The sequence below is a fragment of the Citrus sinensis genome, chromosome 9 (assembly GCF_022201045.2).
Source record: "Citrus sinensis cultivar Valencia sweet orange chromosome 9, DVS_A1.0, whole genome shotgun sequence".
NCBI lineage: Eukaryota > Viridiplantae > Streptophyta > Magnoliopsida > Sapindales > Rutaceae > Citrus > Citrus sinensis.
This window is the reverse complement of record NC_068564.1, coordinates 12,668,450-12,689,245: the sequence shown is the minus strand read 5'-3', so window position 1 is coordinate 12,689,245 and position 20,796 is coordinate 12,668,450. Positions and strand designations below refer to the sequence as shown.

Here is a 20,796-nt window from a genome sequence, read left to right as displayed (position 1 = left end):
GTCCTCTCTTTATAGATTCTTGCATTTTCATATGAGAATAGTCGTAATTCATCTAGCTCATATAGTTGAAGTTTCCTTTGCTTTGCTGCAGCATGTATATCCCAATTTAATTGCTTTAGTGCCCAGTATGCTTTGTGTTCTAGCTCAAGTGGCAAGTGGCAAGCGGCAAGCTTTCCCATACACAATTCAGTAAGGAGACATGTCAAGTGGTGTCTGGTATGCTGTTCTGTAAGCCCATAGGGAGTCATTTAAGCGCAAGGACCAATCATTTCTTGATGGGTTCACCATTTTTTCTAAGATCTTCTTAATCTCCCTATTAGACACTTCTGCCTGGCCATTGGATTGTGGGTGATATGTTGTTACTATTTTATGCCTGACTTCATATTTTACCATAGCTACAATAAATACTTTATTGTAGAAATGAGTACCCTCATCGCTAATAATTGCTCGTGGAGTGCCAAACCTAGAAAAGATTTTCTGAAGGAAGTTCACTACTACTTTAGCATCATTGATAGGTAATGCTGCAGCTTCTGCCCATTTAAAGACATAATTCACAGAAACCAAGATATATAAGTTCCCAAAGGATGGTGGAAAAGGACCCATGAAGTCTATTCTCCATACATAAAAAATCTCCACTTCCAGAATGTTCGTCAATGGCATTTCATGTCTTTGAGTTATTTTTCCTGTCCTTTGACACCTATCACAACATTTAGCAAACTTATAAGCATCTTTAAAAATAGAAGGCCAGTAATAACCTAATTGTAGAACCTTAGCAGTTGTTCTGTGACCACCAAAATGTCTTCCACATGCTGCATCATAGCAAGATTCCAGTATATGAGGAATTTCTTCCTCTGAAGTACATCTTCGTATTACTTGATCTGAGCATAACTTATACAAATATGAGTCATCCCACTGGTAACTTCTAACATCATGAAAAAATTTCTTTTTCTGCTGAAACTTCAACTCAGGTGGTAGCAATCACTTACTAAGTAGTTAGCAAATCTGTATACCATGGAGATCCTGATTGCTGTAACATCTGTGTCTGCTGTATTACTAACAATTGTTCATCAGGAAATGTTTTAGTGATGTCTGTTTTTGTCAATGTGCTTGCGTCTGCTTCTAGCCTAGACAGATGGTATGCTACTTGATTTTCAGTCCATTTTCTATCTTTAATTTCCAAATCAAACTCCTTAAACAGTAAGATCCATCTTATTAATCTCGGTTTAGCATTCTTCTTTGAGATTAGGTACTTGATGGATGCATGATTTGTGTACACTGTCACTTTAGTACCCACCAAGTAAGCTCTAAACTTATCTAAAGCAAATACTACTGCTATCAACTCTTTCTCTGTAGTGGTGTAATTAATCTGAGCTTGAGTAAGAGTTTTGCTGGCATAATATATAGAGTGGAAAATTTTATCCTTCATCTACCCCAACACTGCCCCAATAGAATGGTCATTGGCGTCATACATCAGTTCAAATGGTAGAGTCCAATCTGATGCTATAACCACTAGTGCAGTGATCAAAGCTTTCTTTAATTCTCCAAGGCTTAAAGACAATCTTTATTAAAATGAAAATGCTTGTCATGTTCTAGCAATGAGCATAGTAGTTTTAACTACTTTGGAAAAGTCATTTATAAGTTTTCTGTAAAATCCAGCATGACCCAAAAAACTTCTAATCCCCTTGATTGAAGTGGGGTGGCAGTTTACCTATCAATTATATCTTTACTTTAATCTACCTCTATGTCATTCTTGGACACCTTATGACCCAACACTATGCCTTCTTGCACTATGAAGTGGCATTTTTCCCAATTGAGTACTAAGTTAGTCATCTCACATATTTTAAGAACTTTTTCTAAGTTGTGTAAACAATCAGTATATGTCTCCCCAAAGACTGAGAAATCATTCATAAAGACTTCCAATGTTTGCTCTACTATATCCGAAAAAATAGACATCATATATCTCTGGAAAGTTGCTAGAGCATTGCACAAACCAAAGGGCATCCTTCTGAAGGCAAAAGTTCCATAAGGACACGTAAATGTAGTTTTTTCCTGATCCTCTGGGCTATAGCAATTTGGTGGTAACCTGAATACCCATATAAGAAACAATAATATTATTTTCCAGCAAGTTTGTCCAACATTTGATCTATAAATGGAAGTGGGAAGTGATCATTCAGTGTGGCTTTGTTGAGCTTCCTATAATCCATACATACCCTCCATCCAGTCATTGTTCTTGTAAGAATAAGTTCATTCTTTTTATTTGTTATCACTATTATTCCTCCCTTCTTTGGAACACATTGAACTGGGCTCACCCATGAACTGTCTAATATCGAGTATATAATCCTAGCATCCAACCATTTAATGATTTCTTTCTTCACAACTTCCTTCATAATGGGGTTTAACCTTCTCTGTTGCTTTACTGAATTGTTGTAACAGTCTTCTAACATAATTTTATGCATGCATATGGATGGGCTGATCCTTTTAATGTCTGCCATGGTCCATCCAATTGCTTTTCTGTATTTCCCAAGCACATCTACCAAGCTCCGTTCTTGACCTGCATCCAAAGTAGATGAAATGATTACATGGAGTGTATTGTTCTGACCAAGATAAGCTTATTTTAAAAGTGAGGGTAACAATTTTAATTTAAGAGTATGAGGTGATTCAATAGATGGTAAAACTGTCTTTACTTCCCTGTCTGAAAGATTTAGAGGTTCAACAAATCTACTATGTCTGTTAGATTGTATTTCTTCCATCCAATCTATCTAGTTTGTTGCAACATCTTCTTCTTCAAAGCCCTCAAAGGTGGCAACTTTGACGACCTCATTACTGCAACATTTATTTACTCTGTCTGCTACAACAAAATCCATAACACTCAGGAAATTGCAATCTTCTGCCTCATCAGGATTCTTCATAGTCTCTAATACATTGAATGTGACTTATTGGTCATTCACCTTCATTGTTAGCTCTTCTTTTTACACATCTATCAGAGTCTTCCCGATTGCTAGGAAAGGTCTTCCAAGTATAATGGGTATCGCTTTATCAGCCTCAAAGTCTAGTACAATGAAGTTCACTGGAAAGATGAATTTATTAACCTTCACCAGTACATCATTAATCTTTCCTTCAGGCTATCTATGAGATATGTCAGCTAATTGTAGAGTGACTATTGTTGGCCTGCATTCTCCTACTCCTAACTGCTTAAATTCAGATAATGGTATCAGATTAATGCTGGCTCCCAAATCACAGAGTGCTCTACCATTGTACCTAGTTCCATTGGAATATAGTATTGTGAAGCTTCCTGGATTCTTTCAATTTTTGAGGGATTTTACTTTGGAGCATGTGACCGCTTTCACGTGTTAAAGCAACAGTTTCAAATTCTTCCAACCTTTTTTTTTCTTGCCAAGATGTCTTTTAGAAATTTCACATAATTAGGCATTTGCTCCAATGCTTCCACAAAAGGTATGTTGATGTGTAATTGCTTCAGCACTTCCAGGAATTTACTAAACTGCTTGTCTTGTTTTTGTTTCTGGAATTTCTGTGTGAAAGGAGGTGGATGCCTAAATTGCTGGGCAATTTCAGGAGATGTCAATCTCTGCTCATTTGATTTATTGTAAGTTGTTACCACTGGTGATGCAATTTTTTCTTCAGCATTTATTGGTTGATCCCCTTCTATAGTTGCTGTAGCTTGACCACTAACACCAGTATCTTGATGGCTGGGTTACTGTAACATGCTCTCATCTTGATGTGGTTCTTGTGAGGAGTTAAGTTCCAACCTTTTTTTAGTCACATCAACAAAGATATCAACATTCTTTCTAGATCTTAAGTTGATTACTTTACAGTGTTCCTTTCCCTCTCTTCTTGGATCTTCTATGTTGCTGGGTAAGCTTCCCTGAGATCTGCTACTCATTGCTGTGGCAAGCTGTCTAATTTGGTTTTCTAGGTTTCTTAGAGATACAACTTGACTTTGCACAATTGCTTCATTCTTCGCAATGTATTCTTTAATAAGTGTTTTCAATGAAGTAAGTGGATCATGACTAGTATGTTTTTACCCTTGATTTTGCTGATGAAAACCAGGTGGTTGAGTATTTCTGTTCTGTCCACTCAGTGCTAGAGTATTTTGATTCTGATTGCTCTATGAAAAATTTGGGTGTTGCTTCTATCTAGGGTTGTAAGTATTTGAGTACGGGTTATTTTGAGGCTGTCGGTTGAAATTACCCACATAGTTTACTGATACTGGATTTCCAGGACAGTTGTCAAATACATGTTCCTCACCATAATACACGCAAGACAGTTCAACAACTTGCTTTACTGCTGCTGGAGCAGAAGTCATGGCTTTCACCATGTTAGTCAATGAAGTTACTTGTGTTGATAATGTTGTAATTGCATCTATATTATGTACTCCTGTTGCTCCTCTCACTGTCGTCTGTCTAGTTGATGGCCACTGATAATTATTGTTGGCAATTCTCTTCAAAATTTCATAAGTCTCAGTGTAAGATTTAGATAATAAAGCTCCATTTGCTGAAACATCAACCATCAATCTCGTACTTGGATTCAACCCATTGTAGAAGGTTTTCAACTGTATGCAAAAAGGAATGCCATGATGAGGACACCTTCTGAGTAGTTCTTTAAATCTCTCCCAACCCTCATACAAACTTTCATCTTCTAGTTGATGAAAAGAAGTGATCTCATTCTGCAATTTTGCATTCTTGGTTGGTGGAAAATACTTCATTAAAAATTTGTCAGCCAATTCATTTCATGTAGTGATGGAATCAGATGGTAATGAGTTCGACCATGCTCTTACTCGATCTCTTAAGGAGTAAGGAAAAACCCTTAGTCTTAAAGCATCTTATGTTGCTCCAGCAATTTTAAAAGCATCACTCACTTCCAAAAACAACTTAAGATGGAAGTGATGATCTTCAGTTGGCAGTCCATTGAACTGACCCATTGTTTGCAACATTTGAAACATCACTAGTTTAAGTCAAAGTTTGCAACTTCCACTTCAGGTCTGACTATTCCAGGATGTACAACTTGAGGAGTTAACACAGCATAATCTCTGATAGCTGTTGTGCAAATTTTAATGTACTCGCAAGCGCACGAATCTATTGTAGTATAGACTAATGGTGACGAGTGTCGATCCCACGAGGAGGTGGATTTTAATTGTGTGTAGAATTAATTTTGTAAATGAGTGATTGGATTTGTGGTGGAAATGATTTGGAATATGCTAAAACTTAAATTAAAATGGCGAGAATAAATTCTAAAGTTGGAATTGAAATGGCGAGAATAAATTGAAGAGAATTCTATTAAAATGACGTACTTGGGTATCTGGATCCGTATCAACATGTATCATTGGCTAAATAATCCTTATTAATGCCAATTAAATCATGAGGGGGGAATCCACACCTCATGAACCACGCTCTAATCAATATGGTGCTAAGGGCTTATCGTGCCAAATAATAATAACCTTGTACTAGAGGGCCGGTGAAACCAAGGCGGTACTAGACAAGATTAGTATTATTTGTCGACAAGAAGTCAAAACATCCACAAAAATTAGAGGGGAAGAGAAAATAAATTTACCAAATAAAGCCCATGACACATGTTGAGACTTCACCTTCAACCCAAGCTTGAAAGAAAATTAGCCACTCATAATTGAACTGGGGTAAAATGGAAATTTATTAAAATACGAAGAAAATACAAGATGGAGAGGGAATTACAGAAAACAGAGTCCAAAAATGGATTCAGAGATATCAAATTAGGGGGGGAAGGCCCCCTTTTTATAGATACATGGAGTAAATCATGGCCATCGGATTAAAAACAGTTTGGACGCTCAGGATTGCGCCACGTCATCAGTCAACAGTCCGCGGTTTGACCATGCGGATGAACAGTAACACGGTTTGACTCGGATGAACAGTAACGCGGTTTGACTCGGATGAACAGTAACGCGGTTTGGTTGAAAATAATCCTGTGTGATGCATGTACCGTACGCGAGATTTTTCATCCACTGATATGCTGACACGTCACCATCAACAGTACATAAGAATTTTAGCCCAACAGGATCGTGACACCTCATCAGTCAATGCCACATCATCGGTCAATGCCACGTCATCAATCCGTCTATGTGAACAGTGTTGTGAACAGTAACGTAGTTAGTACCGTACACGTGAATAGTACCGTACATATGAATAATGCCATTTTTCCTTTTATGCTCCTCCTAAGGTTTTCGACCGTCCTGAGTTCAAAAGTGATGTCCGTTTTGCCGTCTAGTCTCTCCTTTATTGTGAAATGACTATAATGCCCCTAAAATACATAAAATACTTAATTAAAATAAAACACATGTAATTAAATCACAAGAAGGTTAAATACATAAAAGTAAGGGTTGTTAGTAAGACTTGAAATGTAAAATGACGGTTTTCTCCTTTATAAATATGCATTTTCTAACACTCAACACACCCCCCAACCAGCTTATTGCTAGTCCCTAGCAAATAAAGCGAAAACAAAATTGAAATTGAAAATATTTTTTTTTAATAGAAACACTCGTATTTATTCCGTCAGATTAATGATAGCAATCAAATAAAAGTATAAGCATTATCTCCAGTCTAAAGCAACATCACACCCACATCAACCATCCACATGAATCAGCCCAGTAGATTTTGTCATAGCTACTTTCAAGAATGACATGTCAAACCCCAAAATCTCACTGGAAGTAGTGACACTCTCACAAAGAAATTAAAACCAATAAAAATAGTCACTCCAATGAATGGTAATTGAGAGAGAAAATAATAAAGAAGTGATATCATATGCTCTCACCAAGATGAAATAAATATGCCCTCAGCTTATAAATAATACGAACTCAAGTCAAACAAAAATGCTAGTCAACCCACTTTATTTATCTTTTTTTTTTATTATGCATCACTACATCTTTTTAGCCCATATAACTAGCTTCTACTTCAAACTATAGTTCCCTAAAATCAAAAATGACTTTTATTAGGACGTAACGTAGGCTAGGGACATGGCTAACAAAGAAGGAAAATAAGGAAAACAAAGTGTATGTTTGAGAAAAATACAAAGAATTTTTTTTTTTTGGAAGTTGCAAGGTGGATTTCACCTATTATTTTTATTTTTTTTCTTTTGAAACAACAACTTTTGTTTTTTTTTTTTTGGCATAACTTTACTGAACAACATAATTATTTACATTTTCTCAAACATAAATAGGTGATGGAACTTATAAGACATTGGGTAATACTCCAAATCGGAGTGGGTCAAGATGATAAGTTGACAAAGAAAAGTTTTTTTTTTTTTAAAGGCTCTAAAGGGTTAACTATGAATATTTGATAAAAGGGATGGCTAGAAATGCTCAAACGGATCAAAGATGGCCTTTCCATCGTCTTTTAGGGCTCTAAATAATCTTCCATATTAACTAGTTAGATGGGCCTCCAAATGTAGCAACACACTCTTTTTTCTTTTTTTTATTTTATAATTTTTTTAAGGGTTAACTCAAAAGCAATTTAGAGATCGTGTGTAAAATAATAAACTGCTAAGCTGTATAAAGAGTGGGCAAAAAGGTTATTCTCCAAGAAAAATAATAGGCTCAAAAACTCACTTGGTACTTATTATGACATGTTCATTCCTTTAAGCAACTCATATTTGTCTCCGACATCAACATGTAAAGTAGCAAACATAGTGTAACATCACTTAAGACCAAAGATAATACAAATACTAAAATTTGAAATTAATCATGTCATCCAATGTTCAAACAAATCACAAAAAAATTTTTTTTTTTAAACAACATTCTACCCCCTAACCTATTCTAAACATGAAAGGAAAATATGCATGCAGAAATGTGAAAATGATGCATAAAAACTAATTAGAAAAGTTACACGTAAAATGATAGAAAACGAAAATGATTTTTTTTTTTAAGAAGATGCGTTTCTAGAGGAACTACACTCCATATTCAGCCATTTTCGACTCAAAAGTTGGAAAATGTATATTTATAGAGGAGAAATTAAAAAGAAGAAAAATAAACATAAACACATAATAAAGAAAAAGAAAATGTTTGAATTTTTTTTAAGTTTTTTTTTAATTTTTTTTTAAACGATGAAGATGCGTTTCTAGAGTCACTACACTCCATATTCAGCCATCTTCAACACAAAAAGTTAGCAACAGTTAGTTTCTACAACAAAAAATTAGTAAAAACTTAACCAAAATTCTACAATTGTCGATTATTCCCTCCCCCCAACCAGAACGAAACATTGTCCTCAATGTTTGAAATGAAAGAAGTAGAGTTTAGAAGACATCACCCGGGTGGTGCAACACAGAAAATAATATTTACAAGCGGAGAGTTAAATCTAATTTGTACTTCTTACTGCGGCTATTGTTACCATCATTATGTGGATGCTCCAACATAAAGGTCCAGGGGTCTGGCTCCGGTTTATAAGCTTGTAACAGATCAAGTAGCTCATTAGCAGTGTGAGCACAAATAAAAAGTTTTTTCACATTAGAAGGAATGAAATAGTTTTTTATTGCATGGTTAAGAAATGCGATAAAGCCATCATAAAAGTTATTGACATTTAACAAACCGATGGGTTTTTGGTGGATGTGTAGATGGGCCCAAGATGCTAGTGTGATAAGTGCTTCTAGTGTTGCAAGATCTCCTGGAAGGAAAATAAAAGCATCAACATGATTAAGCATTTCAGTTATTCTTTCTTGCATACCTGAGACGACTAACTCTTCTCCAGTTGATGAGTCAGACGAACTGCCCAATGGTTTTAGGACTCTTGGGATGATGCCTAACACTTGACTTTCTCTGATAAAAGCTACTTCTGAGACCATTTTTGATAACCCTCGGTTACCTCCTCCATACACCAAGTGTAATTTTCTCGCTGCTATGCTTCGACCAAGATCTATAGCTGCCTCAACGAACTCTTTATGTTTGCCATAGGTAAATCCAGAAAGCACACAAATGTTCTTGAATTGTCTATTGGGAGTAGTTGCCATTGTGATACTTCTCGAAAACAATTTGTGAGTGCTTGACAAAAAGGAAATCACATTTAAGAATCTCGGTGATAGTGGGTCATGGTTGTGTATGAGGTAATATGTCAGTGTCAAATAACGCGTAAAGCACGTGGCTCGCAAGTAAAAAAGAAAACAGTAAAAAGGAAAAAGCAAACAGTAATAAAATTATTAAAGACAATAAGGCAAACAATAAGACAATAGTGAAATAATAAAGTAAAAGGATATTTACAGGTAGTTGCGACTGTGGCTCACATCTTCCTCTGGTTTTACGTCCAGAAACGGCTTGAACGCCCTCTATGGGTCGAGGATAGGCTTCCTATCTAGTTTTCTTATAAACTGGCAAACAGGGTCGTTTATAGTCAGATTCCCGAGACTATATCGTACATACTCTTTCTGGAATAATGGCCATAACTGGAGAATCGCTCCTTGCACATATCCACTGGGATGCGTTTCAAGAGACAAAAGGATATCATCCAATGACTCCTTATTCAAGCCATCCCTAATGAATTGAATCTTATCTTCCCTGTTATCAGACATCATTCCCAAAGAACATGGGTTTTTATTGCAACTCATTCTGGCACACTTATGACAAGCAACAGAAATTCTTCGAGCTCGTCGTTTTCTTGCATAATGTCCTTTACCACAACCAGGCATGTATGCAATAAATTTTGGAGGTAACTCACCTGCCGATCGTACTTTAGCCTCGATTAACCAACGGATGTCAGCAGGTATGTTATTCCTCATGAGTAATCGCATGCGTTCGGACCGAGCTTTATAGATCGTAAGGAGGGCATTCTGAGGAAGTGAAGGGAATCGCTTGTAAAGCTTCGCTAGAATCTCATTTCTGTCCATACCTTCGCTTCAGAATATCAGTTATTATGGGAAACTGAAGTAACCGACTTGATTGTCACGGAGTACCGTTATCCGCCACTTCACCGGAGTAACAAACTAAAGCACACAAACAGAAAAACAAATTAAAACACACAAGGAAAATTAAAATCGTCCTCTTATTGAATTTACCTCAAGCTCCAACTGGATGTCGTAAACACTTCTCTAAATGTCTCTGAGTTGGCGTTCTAAACCCTCAACATAGGCTACTAACTCTGGTGGTTGTAGAGCCCAAATGCGTTGTGTTTTACAAAATTGAATCTGCCTTTTGAGATGAGTTTTGACACGTTGAAGTGGTTTAAGAATGTTCAGGAAGAACGGTCTAAGTATGAGACTCATGATTAAAAATGATAAGAGAAAACTTAATGGTAAAATAAACACACTTATGCAAAAACAATTTCAATTAGCAAAAGAATAATAATAAAAAGAAAGAAAGAAAAATCAAATCAACGAAAAGAAAAAAAAATCAATTCAAATTTGGTGGGTCACTCAAATTTATTTCGGTGTCTTCGTCATGTGGTTGGTACTCTAGATATGGCTTTAATCATTGACCATTAACTTTAAACGTGACACCATTCTTTGGGTCCTTAATTTCAATTGCCCCATGTGGAAAAACAGTATGAACAATAAAGGGACCAGACCAACGAGAGCGTAACTTACCTGGGAATAGGTGCAAGCGAGAATTGAATAAAAGCACTTTCTGACCTGGAGTGAACGATTTTCTCATAATTTGCTTATCATGGAAGACTTTCATTCGTTGCTTGTAAATCTTGGCATTTTCGTATGCATCATTGCGAATTTCTTCAAGTTCTGCCAGCTGTAATCTTCTTTCTGAGCTGGCTTGCTGCATGTCAAAATTGAATTTCTTGATGGCCCAATATGCACGATGCTCGAGTTCCACAGGTAGGTGGCAAGCTTTTCCATACACTAGCCTGTAGGGTGACATCCCAATCGGGGTCTTGAAAGCCGTTCTATATGCCCATAAGGCATCATCAAGTCTTAATGACCAATCTTTTCTGTCCGGCCTCACCGTCTTTTCTAATATGTGTTTTATTTCTCGATTGGAGATCTCAACTTGGCCACTGGTTTGCGGATGATACGGGGTCGCCACTTTGTGTGTGATTGAATACTTTGTCAAAAGAGGTTTGAATGCTTTGTTACAAAAGTGGGCACCACCATCACTGATTATTGCTCGAGGGAATCCAAAGCGTGAAACAATGTTGCTTTTCAAAAATGCTATCACCACCTTGTGATCATTGGTTCTGCATGGAATTGCTTCTACCCATTTTGATACGTAGTCAACAGCAACCAATATGTATTGGTGGCCAAAGGAAGAGGGAAATGGTCCCATAAAGTCGATACCCTATACGTCAAAAATCTCAACCACTAAAATTGGATTTAGTGGCATCATATTCCTTCTTGTAATGCTCCCCAGACGTTGACATCTATCACATGAAGAACAGAAAGTATAAGCATCTCGAAATATAGTTGGCCAATAAAAACCACTTGTGAAACTTTAGTCGCTGTTTTCTTAGCACTGAAATGGCCTCTACAAGCTTGTGCATGACAGAATGAAAGGATATTCTGAATTTCACTTTCTGGGACACATCGTCTAACAATTTGGTCTGCACAATACTTGAACAAATATGGGTCATCCCAAAAGAAATTCTTTATTTCTGCAAAGAATTTAGCCTTGTCTTGCTTGGTCCAATGCTCTGGAACTTTACCTGTAACAAGATAATTAACTATATCAACATACCAAGGTAATACTTCCACATTCATTAATTGTTCATCTGGAAATGACTCATTCAATGGTAATGATTCTGTAATTGTGTCAAAATGGAGACGAGAGAGATGGTCCGCCACAACATTCTCTGTGCCTTTCTTATCTTTGAATTCCAAGTCAAACTCCTGCAAAAGTAACACCCAACGAATTAGTCTGGCTTTTGCATCTTTCTTTGTGAGAAGATATTTAAGAGCAGCATGATCCGTGAATATAATTATTTTACAACCAATGAGATATGATCGAAATTTTTCCAAAGCAAACACTACTGCTAGCATTTCTTTTTCAGTAGTTGAATAGTTCAACTGTGCATCATTTAATGTCATACTAGCATAGTAAATAACGTGGGAAATTCGATCAACTCTTTGTCCTAATACTGCTCCTACTGCATAATCAGATGCATCACACATTAGCTCAAATGGTAAGCTCCAGTTTGGGGCCTGAATGATGGGTGATGATGTCAACAACTATTTTAATTTTTCAAACGCCACAAGACATGAATCATTAAAGATAAAAGGTACATCCTTAGCAAGTAAATTGCATAAGGGTCTAGAAACTTTGTTAAAATCTTTAATGAAACGTCTATAGAAACCAGCATGCCCAAGGAAAGATCTTACTTCTCTGACTGTTTTGGGTGGAGGAAGATTAGAAATGAGATCCACCTTGGCTTTGTCAACCTCAATACCTTTGCTCAAAATGATGTGACAGAGAACAATACCTTGTTTTACCATAAAATGACATTTCTCCCAATTTAAGACCAAGTTCTTCTCGATACATCTCTGCAGAACTAGTGTTAGATGATGTAAACATTGATCAAACGAGTCACCAAAGACAGAAAAATCATCCATAAAGACTTCAAGGAATCGTTCAACCATATCAGAAAAAATGCTCAACATGTATCGTTGAAATGTGGCAGGTGCATTGCATAATCCAAATGGCATTCTCCTATATGCAAATGTGCCAAAAGGGCAAGTGAAAGTAGTTTTCTCCTGATCTTTTGGTGCTATGGGAATCTGATTATATCCTGAGTAGCCATCTAGAAAGCAATAAAATTCATGGCCTGCTAATCTATCAAGCATTTGATCGATAAATGGTAAAGGAAAATGGTCTTTACGTGTGACAGAATTCAACTTTCTATAATCAATGCAAACACGCCATCCTGTAGTTACTCTAGTGGGTATCAATTCATTATCAGCATTGGTAACTACTGTGACTCCTGACTTTTTGGGGACAACTTGTACAGGACTGACCCATGAACTATCAGAAATTGGGTAAATGATACCTGCATCTAATAGCTTAAGGACTTCTGTTCTAACAACTTCTTTCATATTAGGATTTAACCGACATTGCATTTCCCTAGTAGATTTAGACTTTTCATCAAGGTGAATGTAATGCATGCAGTCTACTGGATTTATACCTTTTATGTCTGCTATGGTCCATCCTAATGCTCCATTGTGCTCTTTTAAAACATCCAACAACTTACCTTTTTGTTCGTCATTTAGGGATGATGAGATGATTACCGGTAGAGTACTTTTTTCTCCCAAAAATGCATATTCCAGAGTGTTGGGTAATGGTTTGAGCTCGAGTTTCGGTGGTGATTCTGATGATGGGATGAGTTTCTTCTCTGATGGTGCTAGTTGCTCAACTCTTGACTTCCATTTATTAGTGTCCATAAATGGTGCTGAGTCAAGCAGGGCGTTGACCTCATCGACCGATCTGTCAATATCAAAATCTAAACCAAAGTGAGTTAAACATGTTTGTAAAGGATCATCACTAAGGTTTGAAACAAAAGTATCATCAACTAATGCTTCAATTAAATCCACATCAACAATTCCATCATCTGCACTGTGAGGTTGTTTGGCAATGTTGAAGATGTTCAGCTCCATAGTCATGTTGCCGAAGGACAACTGCATATTTCCAGTCCTGCATTGAATGTGAGCATCCGCAGTTGCCAAGAAAGGTCGGCCTAGAATAATGGGGATGTGCTTCCTTGAATCCTGTATTGGTTGAGTGTCAATTACAATGAAATCAACAGGAAAATAAAACTTGTCTACCTGGATAAGCACGTCCTCCACAATACCACGAGGTATTTTCGTGGACCGATCTGCAAGCTGTAACGCCACTGAGGTTGGGTGTAATTCTCCAAGTCCAAGTTTCACAAATACTGAATAAGGCAACAAATTTACACTAGCTCCTAAATCCAAGAAAGCATTCTCAATTGTGTGGTTCCCTATGCTACATGAAATAGTGGGGGAGCCTGGGTCTTTGCATTTTAAAGGAATTTTGTGTTGGAGTATAGAACTAATGTTTTCTGTTAAAAATGCCTTCTTTTGAACATGCATATTTCTCTTTTTAGTACAAAGGTCTTTAAGAAACTTGCATAAGATGGAACTTGCTTAATAGCATCAAGCAAAGGGATATTAATACTTACCTGTTTGAAGATTTCAAGAATCTCACCTGTGGATTTTTCCTTTTTGCCTTTAGCTAACCTCTGAGGAAATGGAGCTTTCAGAATGTATTCTCGTGGGTTGGTTTCTTCTTTCTCCTCCGGTGATGATTCCTCAACATTCACAGGTACAATTTGATTTTCTTTTGTCACCGGCATCTCCACTTTGTTGTCGACTTCTTTTTCTTTTCGCAGGGTCATGACTGCTTTGACCTCTCCATGCTGTTGTGGTGAACTAGTACTTGCTTCATGCACTCCTTTAGGATTAGGCACTGGTTGACTTAGAAACTTGCCTTTTTCAACAGTCATTGCCAAGGTCTGAACTGAAGAAGCAAGTTGTCCCACCATTTTCTCGAGGCTTGAAACTGATTGGGCTTGTGAATTGAAGCCCGCTCTCAACTCATTTCGTAGTCCATCAATGGTGCGGTTCTGTTGCTCAATCGTGGAGTGAGTAACATTCTTGAAATTCTGGAATGCATCCTCCCATGGTCTGGGTTGAGAGTAGTTCTGGTTTTGATTGTATGGTCTAAATGGGGGCTGAGAGGCTTGAGGATTTTGAGGAATTGGTGGAGCTGGAGCTGCTGGTCCATTCTGTTGGAATCCTTGAGACCATGAAAAATTGGGGTGGTCTCTCCATCCAGGGTTATATGTGTTGGAGTATGGGTTGTAATTTGATGGCTTCCTCATTACACCTATGGCATTGGCTTGATCAGAGTATGAGTCAGGGTCATGTGGTTCTGTTGATTTAGCAGTCGATAACGATGCTATTTGTCGAGCAAGACCTTCAACCATCTCCTTGACTTCTTTGATTCCCGAAGTTGACTCGCCAATGTGAACCTCATTTACTCCCTTAATTCTTCTAGTATTCCTGAATGATCGACTTCGTTGTTGGGAATTATCCGCTTGTCGCTGGAAGAATTCCCAAATCTCTGATGCACTTTTTGACATTAGCTCTCCTCCACTTGTTGTCATTAGCCATTCTTGCACATTTGGTAGTAATCCCTCCAAAAAGTATTGGTATTGGTGCCATTTCTCGTACCCATGATGTGGACACTTCAAGAGTAGCCCATTGAATCGCTCCCAAGTTTCGAAAAATTGCTCGTCTTCTCTCTGAGTAAACTCTGAGATTTCCCTGCGAATAGCATTGGTTTTATGCACTAGGAAATATTTATTCAAAAATATCGTTACCATTTGTTCCCATGATGTGATGCTATTAGCAGGCAAAGTATTTAACCATGAACGAGCTCTATCCTTTAAAGAAAATGGGAATAATTTGAGTTTAACATCATCGTCTGAAAAATTTTCATATTTAAAAGTTTGACAAATGGCATGAAAATCATTCAGATGATTATATGGATCCTCATTTTCTAGGCCATAAAATGTGGGGAGACAATTTAGCACACTAGGTTTTAGTTCAAAGCTCCTAGCAGCTACATTAGGGTATCTTATGCATGATGTGCTCAAATTAGCTAAAGGACTGAAGTAGTCCTTAAATGGCCTCTCCTGTGGTTGCAAATCCATTTTATTTTTAATTTGTTTGTGTGTGCGAAGTGTTTTCTCAAGTTCAAGGTCTATAGGTTCAAGATTGGGTAATAATGACCTTCGACCATGCATGCAAAACAAATAAAATAAAAAAATAAAGATGGGAACAAAATAAATAAAAATAAAGAAGAGGGAGAAATTACGATACTAACCTTATTGCGCTATTAAAACCTTTCTATAAAATACACAAAAACAAATACGTGAAATAAATTAACTAAAAATAAATTAATAAGATAAACAAAAAAATTACAAAGAAAAATAAATTGAAAATTAAATTACAGAATTTTAAAGAAGAGAAAAAGAAAAAAAAATACTAACCTTTAAATGTAGATTCACTTTTTTTTCTTTTTTCTTTTTTTAAGAAAAAAAATACAAGAAAACAATTTAAATGGAATTATTCACAAAAATTAATTCTATGAATTAAAATTACTTACCTCCCCGGTAACGGCGCCAAAAACTTGTTGTGCAAATTTTAATGTATTCACAAGCGCACGAATCTATTGTAGTATAGACTAATGGTGACGAGTGTCGATCCCACGAGGAGGTGGATTTTAATTGTGTGTAGAATTAATTTTGTAAATGGGTGATTGGATTTGTGGTGGAAATGATTTGGAATATGCTAAAACTTAAATTAAAATGGCGAGAATAAATTCTAAAGTTGGAATTGAAATGGCGAGAATAAATTGAAGATAATTCTATTAAAATGACGTACTTGGGTATCTGGATCCGTATCAACATGCATCATGGGCTAAATAATCCTTATTAATGCCAATTAAATCATGAGGGGGGAATCCACATCTCATGAATCACGCTCTAATCAATATGGTACTAAGGGCTTATTGTGTCAAATAATAATAACCTTGTACTAGAGGGCCGGTGAAACCAAGGCGGTACTAGACAAGATTAGTATTATTTGTCGACGAGAAGTCAAAACATCCACAAAAACTAGAGGGGAAGAGAAAATAAATTTATCAAATAAAGCCCATGACACATGTTGAGACTTCACCTTCAACCCAAGCTTGAAAGAAAATTAGCCACTCATAATTGAACTAGGGGCAAAATGAGAATTTATTAAAATATGAAGAAAATACAAGATGGAGAGGGAATTACAGAAAACAGAGTCCAAAAATGGATTCAGAGATATCAAATTAGGGGGGGAAGGCCCCCTTTTTATAGATACATGGAGTAAATCATGGCCATCGGATTAAAAACAGTTTGGACGCTCAGGATTGCGCCACGTCATCAGTCAACAGTCCACGGTTTGACCATGCGGATGAACAGTAACACGGTTTGACTCGGATGAACAGTAACACGGTTTGGTTGAAAATAATCCTGTGTGATGCATGTACCGTACGCGAGATTTTTCATCCACTGATATGCTGCCACGTCACCATCAACAGTACATAAGAATTTTAGCCCAACAGGATCGTGACACCTCATCAGTCAATGCCACATCATCGGTCAATGCCACGTCATCGATCTGTCTATGTGAACAGTGTTGTGAACAGTAACGTAGTTAGTACCGTACATGTGAATAGTACCGTACATATGAATAGTGCCATTTTTCCTTTTATGCTCCTCCTAAGGTTTTCGACCGTCCTGAGTTCAAAAGTGATGTCCGTTTTGCCGTCTGATCTTTCCTTTATTGTGAAATGACTATAATGCCCCTAAAATACATAAAATACTTAATTAAAATAAAACACATGTAATTAAATCACAAGAAGGTTAAATACATAAAAGTAAGGGTTGTTAGTAAGACTTGAAATGTAAAATGACGGTTTTCTCCTTTATAAATATGCATTTTCTAACACTCAACAATAGACCTGTCTCTGTCATCAACCATGTAAATGATATTGTTATTGTCTGGCTGTCTTTGATTAACATGCTCATTTTGCCCTTCTTGAATGTTGACAGGTTGTAGTGGCCCGCGAGGATCCAAGTTTCCCACATTCTGTAAATTATCCATTTCTGAAACAGTTTTTGAATTTCTTTGTTCTCTTCGCAGTCTCCTTACGGTCCTTTTAATCTCAGGATCAAATTGAAATACAACAGATATGTCTTTACGCATGCAAGTGTTGATCTATCAATAAATAGAACAAATTAGATCAAATTGGCACTGTCAAGATTGACTTCACACTTCAAAAATAAAAAATCAATCCCTGGCAACGGCGCCAAAAACTTGTTGGTGATTTTTACTCAATTGCTATTGATGGCAATGTGCAAGTGTACACAATAAGTAATAAAGTGATGAATATTCGAGATCGTCTCCATATGGATTGATGTTACTAGAAAGGCTATAGCAATCACGATAATGCAAACTTCCTTTGTTAAAAAAGATTCCAATTAAAAGTGAATTACTACCAATATAAACATTAAAAGAAAAATAAATTAAATTAAATGAATTGCGTAAAAAGATTTCAATGGGAATGAGGTAGCTAAGTAATCAATCTCACTTCATGCACTGACTGTTTTGTCTAAATTAACACCAGTTGCTACAGCAATTCCTATAACACTAGGCAAATTATTTTGCATCCTCAGCTGTCGCTTATCAGATTTCTCATACCCTTAAGCACCCTAACAATGACCAGTTGCTAACCCACCTACGGTATGACATTATGAGCATACACTCTCTCTACCCTACAAGGTGAATTTTATGTCTAATTCTTCATAAATCTTAACTCAAATATAGCCCTTTTGGGACTCAAGTAATCTCAGTCTAGAAAACTTAAATTAAGATCAAGTATTACTCTAATAATTTCCACTAAGACAGGCCCTTTAATGCCTCTATCTTAACTTGAACCATTAAATGGGTGGCCAACCGAAATAATGATTATAATAATAGGTATTAGAGTAAAATGCTATGGCAATCTTGCAACAACTCATAAGAGCAGTCAAACACCCATTTAGATTGTTTGTCACTTAACTACAATCAAGTTTAGTTTATACTTTGAAAAAGAAAAACAAATAGGAAAATATTGATCATGAAATACATCGGTTCAATCCAAGAGTAAGGAAGGGAACAAGGAAAGAATGATGACAAATTGAATCCAAGTAGTTCTGCTGAATTCTTCACTGGTGCAGACTTGTTTCCCTTGAATTCTGATTTTCCCCTTCTTTTCCTCTTGATTTCTTTGATGTTAATTCACCACCACCTTTTCATGTGATGCGCGCCCTTTTTATAACTGAAAACTAGTGTAAAACAAAAGCCTATGGCGGTCATACGTCAGATTAGGAAACTGCAGATTGTGATTCTACAGATATCCTGCGCTAAGTTTTCTCTATAGTTGTTCCAGGATTGCTACAACAATGGTTGCTCTAGCAATGGCTATAGCACAACACTGTACAGCTCCAGATTTTGTTTCAATTCTTTTGTGGCCATATTCTTCCTCCTTTTCGTCAGTCTATTGCATCAGCATTCCTTCTATGAATTATAAGCTTCTGGAAACCTACAATTATGCACACAATTTGAGAACGAATTACTTTAAATCAAGCAAAACTTATTAAGACTAAACTAAAATGAATGTTTACATAAAATGTAACAAAAATGCAATAAAAACACATCATTTACTCTCTAAGTGATCTTGATTTAAGTCTAGAATTTTCATAATAACTCTCATTTCATAGAGTTATCAGTAATACATCTCCAACATGCACACAGTCTCATACATATCTGACTCTAATTTTTCCAATGCATTTCTATCTATTACTCTTTGACATAATTGATTAAAAAATGCCCATATTCGAAATATTGTTGTCCTAGGTCCACTAGGTAAAAGATTTCTCAATGCTACTGGTAGTAATTGCTGCATTAACACATGACAATCATGTGACTTTAGACCTGTTATCTTACACTCTTCTACTGAAACACAATTAGCAATATTAGAGCTATAACCGTCACGTACCTTTAGCTCAGAAAGACGCTTACAAAATATTATTTTCTCCTCCTTTGATAATGTGAATGATGCTGCTGGCAATGTAAGTTTATTTTCTTTTAAATTAGGCGGCAAGTCTTGTTTGATGCCCATTGTCACTAAATCTCTACAAGATTCAATTCCATATTTTGTTTTTCCCTTTTATGTTCAATAATGTTCCAATGATACTATCACAAACATTATTCTCAATATGCATCACATCCAAGTTGCGACACAAGTCTAACTCCTGCACATAATAAAGTTTTTTAATTCATAATTTAGCTCAAGAAAAAATTAAAAGAAACTAAAATACTGTTATTATCCATTTTTCAAGTATCTTTAAAAATTTCTATCATTAGAAAATTGCTTCAAATACTTATAAACAAAAAACTAATTTAAAAATTACTAAAAACAACTCTTAGACAAATAAAAGAAATGAAGTATTAAACAATGATAATAGATTACCTTCCAATAAGGTAAGTTGAAAAAAATTGACTTCTTCTTCCACATACTTTTTGGTTCATTTTGCCTTATGCTTCTCTTTTTCTTATATTTACCCCAATTGTTTTGAATATTATTTAAGGCAAGTACAATGTCTTCACCCGTCAAAGGTTTAGGAGGCCGTCTTGTTTCTTCCTTTCTATCAAACCAATCTTTTTTCTCAATACGCCATTCATGTCTCGAATGTAAAAATCGTCTATGACCTCTATATACCATCCTTTTAATATTTGCTAACCATTCAGAACATATGTTCGGACCATATATAGGACATGCTAACTCTCCTTTTGTAGTACATCCAGCTAAATTACCATAAGCCGAAAAATCATTAATTGTCCACATCAAAATAGCTTTTAGTTTAAAAGTAGACTTATTCAAAGAATCATAAACTGGAACACCATTGTTCCACAATTCAATCAAATAATCTATTAATGGCTCCAAGAATACATCGATGTCATTCCCTGGTTGTTTTGGCCCTGGTATTAACAATGTCAACATTATGTTCTCTTCAGACATACATACCCATGGAGGGAGGTTATATGTTACTAGGAAAATAGGCCAACAACTGTATACAAACCTAAGATTACTAAAAGGGTAAAACCCATTAGCAGCAAACCCAAACCTAATATTTCTTGGATTAGATGCAAAATTAGGTCATTTCTTATTGATGTTATCCCATGCCACTGAATCAAGAGGGTGTCTCATTTTTCCATCTGAACTTTTGT

General features: G+C 36.2%; 2 non-coding genes across 2 annotated transcripts; both read left to right on the top strand.

Moving 5' to 3' along the window:
- Nucleotides 1-4,586: 4,586 nt before the first annotated feature.
- On the top strand, nucleotides 4,587-4,693 carry LOC112496685 (small nucleolar RNA R71). Its single transcript, XR_003063201.2, has one exon. It is a non-coding gene; the product is annotated as a small nucleolar RNA R71 (small nucleolar RNA).
- Nucleotides 4,694-15,156: 10,463 nt separating this feature from the next.
- Nucleotides 15,157-15,260, top strand: LOC127900184 (small nucleolar RNA R71). Its single transcript, XR_008052198.1, has one exon. It is a non-coding gene; the product is annotated as a small nucleolar RNA R71 (small nucleolar RNA).
- Nucleotides 15,261-20,796: the final 5,536 nt, after the last annotated feature.